Below are 10,057 nucleotides of genomic sequence, written 5' to 3'. Positions count from 1 at the left end.
ATATCTCGAAGATTCGTGTTTCCACTCTGCTTTCATTCGAACTATTTTGAGGATGTTATCTCTTTCAAGCCATTTAAATCAACCGGTGCAATCTTCTTTTCAAGTAATCGTTCAACGGTGTTTCTTTTGAGTGGGCCCTAACCCACAGGTCTTTTCCCAGGATCTTACCTGACTCTTCTAATCTTCCCGGAGCTATCCTCAAACTTCTTTTCAAAGTTTGACGTAAGAATGATTTATCATCAGTCAAATGCCTTTCTACAAGATCGGTTAAATTCTTGTCATCATTGGCCCAATCTCTTCGCTTTTAATTCTTCCGGAGTGCCTCTAAAATTATTGGTGGTGTTTCTCGTCGTCATTCTCAGATTTTGAAGACCGAAGAAGAGTTCTACCTCCATATCTTATCCGTTCTCTCAGAGATTCGTGATTCTAGTTCGAGCCGATCCTCTCATAATTGTTTTCGATTGTCAGAATTATTTTCACCTATCCGGAGCAATTCAAGATTCTGTTCAGTTTGATTATCCAGAGCCCATCATCTAAGATTTATTCATTCTCAGCTTTCAGCTATGGTTCTCCAAACCTTACCGGTGCTTCGTTCAAGTATTCTCTAATCAGTTTATGATCTCTTCGTTCTCAAGTATCTAAATTCTGTCAAGTATCTACATTCATTCTCTAATTCTTCCCGGTGTTTCTTTATCTTTTCTTCGTTCATTTTCAATTCTTACGGTGGTTCGCTGAAGACTTTCTCAAGTTTATGTTATATCTCTCTTAATCCTTTCTACGAGTATAAGTGGTATGCCAAATCCTTTGTTTTGTCATCAATCTAAATTGGTGAAGGATACACATAACATAATTCTAATTATTGATTCACCCAAATGATTAATTCTTTATTCCGAAGGCTCATCAAATTCTCATTTTCATTTGATTCATCTTTTTTCTTTTTCCGGAGTTCCATGCTCTCTCAATTTTCACATCACGAAGGTCCATCTAATCATTGCAAGGATTCAACTTGTGTTTTCAACTTCTCCTTCATTCCGGTTGGATCATCCTTTTGTTAGCGGAGTTCTTCATGAGGGTTTTACATGATCGTTCACCAATGATTTAATTCCTTCTCGAAGTGATCATCAAGATTCTTTTCAGAGGAGCTCAATCATTCTTCATCTTGCAATCCGGAGTGCAATTCTTTCTACCGTATCATTGGAGGTGGTATTATGTCATTCTTGATAATTTGAGCTCGTGTTTCATGATTCACATGTTGTCAAGAATGAGATATTTTAAATCCACCAATCTATTCGTGGAGTTATCTTGCGTCATGTTCACCTAAAGCCTTCCCTAAGGATTGTTGCTATTTGTGGTGCTCATAAATGACCCAAGTTCTTCGTTTATCCTCCTGGTGATATAGTTTTCTCGTCTCCTTGTTCATATCAATCCAATTCTGCTTCCCGTGAGTGGCAGGTTGTCACCTCATAATTTGAGATGTATTCCATAAGGCCATATCAAGATTATTCTTTTCGTTGTTGGTTTTTCCAACAACTCCGTTCGAACCTTCCCCTAAGGATGCCTGTTCAAGCTCTTTTTTGGCAGAAATTGGCATTTTCTTCTCCATTCTCCTATTTCAATTATCTATCCTCTATTCTTTTGTTCCGGAGGCATTGTGATGTTGCTCTTTTCAACCCATCATCTTGTTTTGTCAAAGATCATGTTATTTTCATGCCTATCCATTTAACCGGAGTGTTGTGCCCTTTGCTCAAGTTCTTTTCAACTTATCAAGTCTGGCATCTCTTTTCCAACCGGAATGTTGCCGTTATTGATCTTATCATTCCTTGTACATCTTGTGTTAACCGAGGTGCTTGCATCTACTTCTTGTCCATTGTAACCTTTGTCTTATGTCTTTCAACCCTCAAGGTTCTAGTAATGATCCTTCTTCCTCTTTTCTAACGGAGTGTTTCCAACTTCGTTCATCGCCATTGCTTTCTTTCTTTCAATTTGTTCAACCTCGCATGGTTCTTTGTTTTCACTCGTTTGTCAAAGAAGCAACTTAGTTTTACCTCTTCTTTTCCTCTTCCGTTTTCCCTCCGGTGCCATTCTAGATCTCGGGACGAGATCCTCTCGTAGTGGTGGAGTGTTGTAACGCCCCGAGACCGATGTGCCAGGTGTTTTCCAATTATTCTCTGTTGTTGCCTTGTCATTGCTTGCGTGTTATGCATTGCATATCATGTCATCATGTGCATTTCATTTGCATACATGTTCGTCTCATGCTTCCGAGCATTTTTCCCATTGTCCGTTTTGCAATCTGGCGCTCCTATGTCACCCGGTGTCCCTTTCTACCTCTTTTCTTGTGCGGGTGTTAAACATTCTCGGATTGGACCGAGACTTGTCATGCGGCCTTGGTTTACTACTGGTAGACCGCCTGCCAAGTTTCGTGCCATTTGGACTTCGTTTGATACTCCAACGGTTAACCAAGGGACCCAAAAGGCCTCGTGTGTGTTGCAGCCCAACACCCCTCCAAAGTGGCCCAAAACCCACCTAAACCCCCTCCATCACCTAGGCCGTTCGATCGCGACCGCGTGGCCGAAAACCGCACCTCATTTGGACTCTCCTAGCTCCCTCTACCTATAAATATGTGCCTCCCTCCGAAATTCTCGCGCAGACAAACCCTAGATCCAACTCCCTCCGCGTCGCCGGACATTTCTTACCGCGCCAGACATGTCCGCTCGCCGCCGCCACCTCACTCCAGCGAATCAGGCGTCACCACGTCAGCTCTGCCACCTCGCTCAACCTCTCCCGTCGCGCCACCTATCGTCGTCTCCCCTCCTCCACCGCGCCAGCCACCGCGGCCCACCCGGCCCACGGCCGGCCCGCCCGAGCCGCGTCCGGGCCCGAGCGCCCGAGGCGCCCCGCCGCTTTCTCCTTCGCGCCGAGCTCGCCGGACCTCGCCGCCTTCGCCAGAAGCTCGCCGCCGGCGCCGCCCATCCCGCCGCCTTCGTCGCCGCCTCCTCGAGCTGCGGCCGCCGCCCGTCAGCCACCGCGGTGCGCCGCCACCTGCGCCCGCGTGCTCGCCGCGCCTCGTGCTCGTCGCTTTGCGCCGCCGCGCCCTCACCTCGCCACCGGCCGTCGTCGACTCGCCGCGCCGCCGCGGGCTCACCGGAACCCGTCTCCAGCCACATCCGTGGAGTGGGATGAGATCCACCACTCCCCCGAACCAAACGCGTCCCGGATCTCTTCGTCCCGGAATCTCTTCGTCCAGTTTTTCCCTCAAGGTCTAAATTCCACTAAGTCCCTGTATTTTTATGCATACTTCATCGCATCATAACTCTGCACCCGCTGCTCCGATTCGTGCGTGGAGCATATCAACGAGTACATCATTTCATCTCATTGCATCATTTCCATTTGAGCTCATCTTAATGCCTGAAATGCTGTTGGAAGATGGCTATGTGATGATAGTTTCAGATCTGTTTCAGCAAATGCACTTTTGTCATTTTTGCCATGATTAATGTGTTCATGCTATGATCCTGAGCTCTACATGTGTTTTGAAATATGCCATGCCATCTCTACAGGGGTGTATGCCATGTATTTTTGTGAGCTTTGTGGTGACTAGCACAAGCATGCAAAGTAGCTTACTCAATGATGCTGATTTCAGGGACTTAGAATTTTACTAAGTCCTTGCCCTGTCATTATTTTTATGCCATATGTTCATGTTGTTTCCTAGTGATCCGTGCCTCTTTTGAGGATGATCAGTAAGGATGTTTTGTAGATAATGTTGAGCTCTACCCATCCATGTCTTTGTTTCCAATTATGGAGCACCCTAGCTTGATTCAATCGAGCTCTATTTTTGCTATAAAATGTTCCTGGCAGATTGTTAACATGTTTAGCAATTTTGCCGAGCTTGTTGTTGTTGATCCATGCATGCTTTGATGTTGTTCTTGCCATGTCTAGCTTCTATGCCATGTCTATTTGCTGGGTGTATGCTTAGTGTTTCATCCAATGCCTTGTAGTGAGTGCATCGAGCTCGTAAACATGCCTACTCGTAATCTGTTTTGCCATGCTCCAGTTTTTCACTAAGTCTGAATCTGATTATGTTTTTGCTATGTTCACATGCTTGTAATTGTATTTTCTGATCCCTTTTGGCTCATGGTCACTAAGGGACTTTTGTTATATACTTTGAGTAGCTTCGTGCCATGCCTTGCTTTGCCATGATATGTTCCTTTAGCAGGTAGTTATCGTGCTCTAAACATTGCTTCCTGATGATAAATTCCTGACATGCTGTTAATTTCACTAAGTCTGAAACCTGTTATCTTTTGCTCTTTTGCCATGCTTGTTTGAACCTGTTAGTGAGTGAATTAGCCGTAGATCAGTGTTAATATTTTGTCAAGCATCTTGAGTGGATCCCTGCCATGTATTTTGTTGCTATGTTTGAGTGCTGTAGCATATTAATCTTGATGCATTTAGATGGCTACTTGCTGTTTATCGCAGACCGGTGCCATATTTGTTTTGCTTGCCATTTCCAAACCGTGCATCCGATAGTGATCTTTATATCGATTTCGACCGAAATCAACTCACCTTTGCAGTGGCACTCTTGGTTTTTCCAAGTTGAGGCCAGGTTCATTCATTCCTTTCCAAATCATGCATATGAATCACATATCGCATCCCGCATATCATGCCATGTTCATGTGTGGTTTTTTTACTATGTTGCGTGCTTCTTTCCGGTGTTGCTTCTTCGGGTTGGTTCTGATTACGTCGCTTTTGTGAGTACACAATCGACTAAGTCCGTTTGTCTTCTTCATGGACTCATTCTTCTTCCTTGCGGGATCTCAGGCAAGATGACCATACCCTCGAAATCACTTCTATCTTTGCTTGCTAGTTGCTCGCTCTTTTTCTATGCCTATGTTGCGATACCTACCACTTGCTTATCTTGCCTCCCATATTGTTAAGCCAAGCCTCTAACCCACCTTGTCCTAGCAAACCGTTGTTTGGCTATGTTACCTCTTTGCTCAGCCCCTCTTATAGCGTTGTTAGTTGCAGGTGAAGATTGGAGTTTGTTCCATGTTTGGAACATGGATATTTTGTTGGGATATCACAATATCTCTTATTTAATTAATGCATCTATATACTTGGTAAAGGGTGGAAGGCTCAGCCTTATGCCTGGTGTTTTGTTCCACTCTTGCCGCCCTAGTTTCCGTCATATCAGTGTTATGTTCCCGGATTTTGCGTTCCTTACACGGTTGGGTTATAATGGGAACCCCTTGACAGTTCGCTTTGAATAAAACTCCTCCAACAAGGCCCAACCTTGGTTTTACCATTCGCCACCTAGCCTTTTTTCCCTTGGGTTAGGCCAGCCCAAGGGTCATCTTTATTTTAACCCCCCCCCCCCCGGGCCAGTGCTTGTCTAAGTGTTGGTCCAAACTAGAGCCCCTTGCAGCGCCACCTCGGGGAAACTCGAGGGCTGGTTTTAGCTGTACGGATTGCTTATCTGGTGTGCCCTGAGAATGACATATGTGCAGCTCCTATCGGGATGTCGGCGCATCAGGCGGTCTTGCTGGACTTGTTTTACCATTGTCAAGGATGTCTTGTAACCGGGATGCCGAGTCTGATTGGATTGTCTTGGGAGAAGGAATATCCTTCGTTGACCGTGAGAGCTTGTGATGGGCTAAGTTGGGACACCCCTGCAGGGATTTGAACTTTCGAAAGCCGTGCACGCGGTTATGGGCATATGGGAATTTGTTAATGTCCGGTTGTAGAAAACCTTCTCTTCTCGGCGTGTGTGTAACCATGATGGTCTCTTCTCGGCGAAGTCCGGGAAGTGAACACGGTGTTGGAGTTATGCTTGACGTAGGTTGTTCTAGGATCACTTCTTGATCATAGTTTCTGGACCGTGCTTTTGCCTTCTCTTCTCGCTCTCATTTGCGTATGTTAGCCACCATATATGCTAGTCGCTTGCTGCAGCTCCACCTGATACTTTTACCCTACCTATAATCTTAAATAGTCTTGATCGCGAGGGTGTGAGATTGCTGAGTCCCCGTGACTCATAGATCCTTCCAAAACCAGTTTGCAGGTGCTCGATGATACCGTACAGGTGACGCAACCAAGCTCAAGGAGGAGCTCGTTGAAGATCGTGTTTGTTATGTTGTTCTGTTTCCAGTTGATCAGTAGTGGAGCCTAGTCGGGACGATCGGGGATCTGTGTAGCATTTGGGGTAGTCTTCTTTTATTTTGGTTTCGTAGTCGGACCTTGAGTGTATTTGGATGAATGTAATGCTTTATTCATGTATTGTGTGAAGTGGCGATTATAAGCCAACTATGTATCTCTTCCCCTTATGTATTACATGGGTTGTGTGAAGATTACCTCACTTGTGACATTGCTTTCAATGCATTTATGCCTCTAAGTCGTGCTTCGACACGTGGGAGATATAGCCGCATCGAGGGCGTGACACGCGTAGTACCGTGGTTTTTGATGACTTGTAGATTTTTGCAATAAGTATGTGAGTTCTTTATGACTAATGTTGAGTCCATGGATTATATGCACTCTCACCCTTCCACCCTTGCTAGCCTCTTCGGTACCGTGAATTGCCCTTTCTCACATTGAGAGTTGGCGCAAACTTCGCTGGTGCATCCAAACCCCGTGATATGATACACTCTTTCACACATAAACCTCCTTATATCTTCCTCAAAATAGCCACCATACCTACCTATTATGGCATTTCCATAGCCATTCCGAGATATATTGTCATGCAACTTTCCATCATTCCGTTCATCATGACACATTCATCATTGTCATATTGCTTAGCATGATCATGTAGTTGACATAGTATTTGTGGCAAAGCCACCATTCATAATTCTTTCATACATGTCACTCTTGGTTCATTGCATATCCCGGTACACCACCGGAGGCATTCATATAGAGTCATCTTTGTTCTAGTATCGAGTTGTAATCATTGAGTTGTAAATAAATAGAAGTGTGATGATCAAAATTTTCTAGAGCATTGTCCCAAGTGAGGAATAAAAAAAAGGTGAAAGGCCATAAAAAAAGAGAAGGCTCAAAAAAAGAGAAAGGCCATAAAAAAGAGAAAATGCCCCAAAAAAGAAAAGAAAAAAATGAGAGAAAAAGAGAGAAGGGACAATGTTGGTATCCTTTGCCACACTTGTGCTTCAAAGTAGCACCATGATCTTCATAGTAGAGAGTCTCTCATGTTATCACTTTCATATACTAGTGGGAATTTTTCACTATAGAACTTGGCTTGTATATTCCAACAATGGGCCTCCTCAAGTGCCCTAGGTCTTCGTGAGCAAGCAAGTTGGATGCACACCCACTAGTTTCCTTTGTTGAGCTTTCATACATTTATAGCTCTAGTGCATCCGTTGCATGGCAATCCCTACTTCTTGCATTAACATCAATCGGTGGGCATCTCCATAGCCCATTGATTAGCCTTATTGATGTGAGACTTTCTCCTTTTTTGTCTTCTCCACATAACCCCCCTCATTATATTCTATTCCACCTATAGTGCTATGTCCATGGCTCACGCTCATATATTGCGTGAAAGTTTATAGGTTTGAGATTACTAAAGTATGAAACAATTGCTTGGCTTTGTCATCGGGGTTGTGCATGATGATAGCATTCTTGTGTGACGAAAATGAAACATGACTAAACCATATGATTTTGTAGGGACGAACTTTCTTTGGCCATGTTATTTTGAGAAGACATAATTGCTTAGTTAGTATGCTTGAAGTATTATCATTTTTATGTCAATATGAACTTTTGTCTTGAATCTTTTGTATCTGAATATTCATACCACAATTACGAAGAATTACATTAAAATTATGCCAAGTAGCACTCCGCATCAAAAATTCTGTTTTTATCATTTACCTACTCAAGGACGAGCAGGAATTAAGCTTGGGGATGCTTGATACGTCTCCAACGTATCTATAATCTTTGATTGCTCCATGATATATTATCTACTGTTTTGGACATTATTGGGCTTTATTATCCACTTTTATATTATTTTTGGGACTAACCTATTAACCGGAGGCCCAGCCCAGAATTGTTGTTTTTTGCCTGTTTTAGGGTTTCATAGAAAAGGAATATCAAACGGAGTCCAAACGGAATGAAACCTTCGGGGACGTGATTTTCTCACCAAATACAACTCAGGAGACTTGGACCCTATGTCAAGCCAACTAACAGGAGGCCACGAGGTAGGGGGCGCGCCTGCCCCCCCCCCCCCCAGGCGCGCCCTCCGCCCTCATGGACCCCCTGTTGCTCCACCAACGTACTCCTTCCTCCTATATATATCCACGTACCCCCAAATGATCAGAACAGGAGCCAAAACCCTAATTCCACCGCCGTAACTTTCTGTATCCACGAGATCCCATCTTGGGGCCTGTTCCGAAGCTCCGCCGGAGGGGGCATCGATCACGGAGGGCTTCTACATCAACACCATAGCCTCTCCGATGAAGTGTGAGTAGTTTACTTCAGACCTACGGGTCCATAGTTAGTAGCTAGATGGCTTCTTCTCTCTTTTTGGATCTCAATACAATGTTCTCCCCCTCTCTTGTGGAGATCTATTCGATGTAATCTTGTTTTTGCGGTGTGTTTGTTGAGACCGATGAATTGTGGGTTTATGATCAAGTCTATCTATGAATAATATTTGAATCTTCTCTGAATTCTTTTATGTATGATTGGTTATCTTTCAAGTCTCTTCGAATTATCAGTTTGGTTTGGCCTACTAGATTGATCTTTCTTGCAATGGGAGAAGTGCTTAGCTTTGGGTTCAATCTTGCGGTGTCCTTTCCCGGTGACAGTAAGGGCAGCAAGGCACGTATTGTATTGTTGCCATCGAGGATAACAAGATGGGGTTTTCTTCATATTGCATGAGTCTATCCCTCTACATCATGTCATCTTGCTTAAGGCGTTACTCTGTTTTTAACTTAATACTCTAGATGCATGCTGGATAGCGGTCGATGAGTGGAGTAATAGTAGTAGATGCAGGCAGGAGTCGGTCTACTTGTCTCGGACGTGATGCCTATATACATGATCATGCCTATATATTCTCATAACTATGCTCAATTCTGTCAATTGCTCAACAGTAATTTGTTCACCCACCGTAGAATACTTATGCTCTCGAGAGAAGCCACTAGTGAAACCTATGGCCCCCGGGTCTATCTTTATCATATTAATCTCCTACTACTTAGTTATTTACTTTGCTATTTACTTTGCCTTTATTTTACTTTGCATCTTTATCATAAAAATGCCAAAAATATTATCCTATCATATCTATCAGATCTCACTCTCGTAAGTGGCCCTATAGGGATTGACAACCCCTATTTGCGTTGGTTGCGAGGATTTATTTTTTTTGTGCAGGTACGAGGGACTCACGCGTAGCCTCCTACTAGATTGATACCTTGGTTCTCAAAAACTGAGGGAAATACTTACGCTACTTTGCTGCATCGTCACTTCCTCTTCGGGGAAAACCAACGCTGTGCTAAAAGAGGTAGCATTATTTTGTGCAATATGTTTTGAGGGTTAGTCGTTCAACATCTAATTTTACTTAGAATGGAGATGTTTCTAGAAAATGGGGACTCTTCTGTTTATCCTCACACACTTGATGTTTCAAAATTCTTCTTTTTAAAATTGAAGCTCAGCCTCTCACAAATCCATAGCCCACTGAATCTTAGTAGTGACCCTTCCTCTTGTGTGATGTTTTTTGATGGGCTGGTCAGATGATGCTAAAACAAGATATTCCTGAGATTTTCTTTGAGGATTACAAAATCGAGCTTTTTAAAACTAATGGTTGGCCTGTGAGCCTGTCTAATGTTTTCTTTCTTCTAGTAGCCAATGCAAGAGACGTATTCTAAGTTTTAGTCCTCGTGGTTATTCTGATTCATATGACGTTTTGAATTCAAGCTTTTTTTATAATAGATGAACCGACTAGTATCAAACTTTATTTAACTTGCAATATTGGCTGCTAATATGTGTTGATACGTGCTCAGCTGCAGATCTTCCTACCCAAGCTGACACTGCTGCCTCATCTTCCCCTAGCACTGAGAGAGGTTTAGTTGAAGCTTGTTGC

The 10,057-nt window shown here is 43.5% G+C and overlaps 1 non-coding gene across 1 annotated transcript; it reads left to right on the top strand.

Annotated features, from left to right (window-relative positions):
- The first annotated feature begins 9,702 nt into the window (after positions 1-9,702).
- On the top strand, positions 9,703-9,780 carry LOC125511713 (small nucleolar RNA SNORD36). The gene has a single exon (XR_007285071.2). It is a non-coding gene; the product is annotated as a small nucleolar RNA SNORD36 (small nucleolar RNA).
- The last annotated feature ends 277 nt before the right edge of the window (positions 9,781-10,057 follow it).

The sequence above is a fragment of the Triticum urartu genome, chromosome 5A, assembly GCF_056163025.1.
Source record: "Triticum urartu cultivar PI428250 chromosome 5A, HENAU_Tu73, whole genome shotgun sequence".
Taxonomy (NCBI): Eukaryota; Viridiplantae; Streptophyta; class Magnoliopsida; order Poales; family Poaceae; genus Triticum; species Triticum urartu.
Note: the sequence above shows the minus strand (reverse complement) of the source record. Positions and strands in the feature narration are given on the sequence as shown.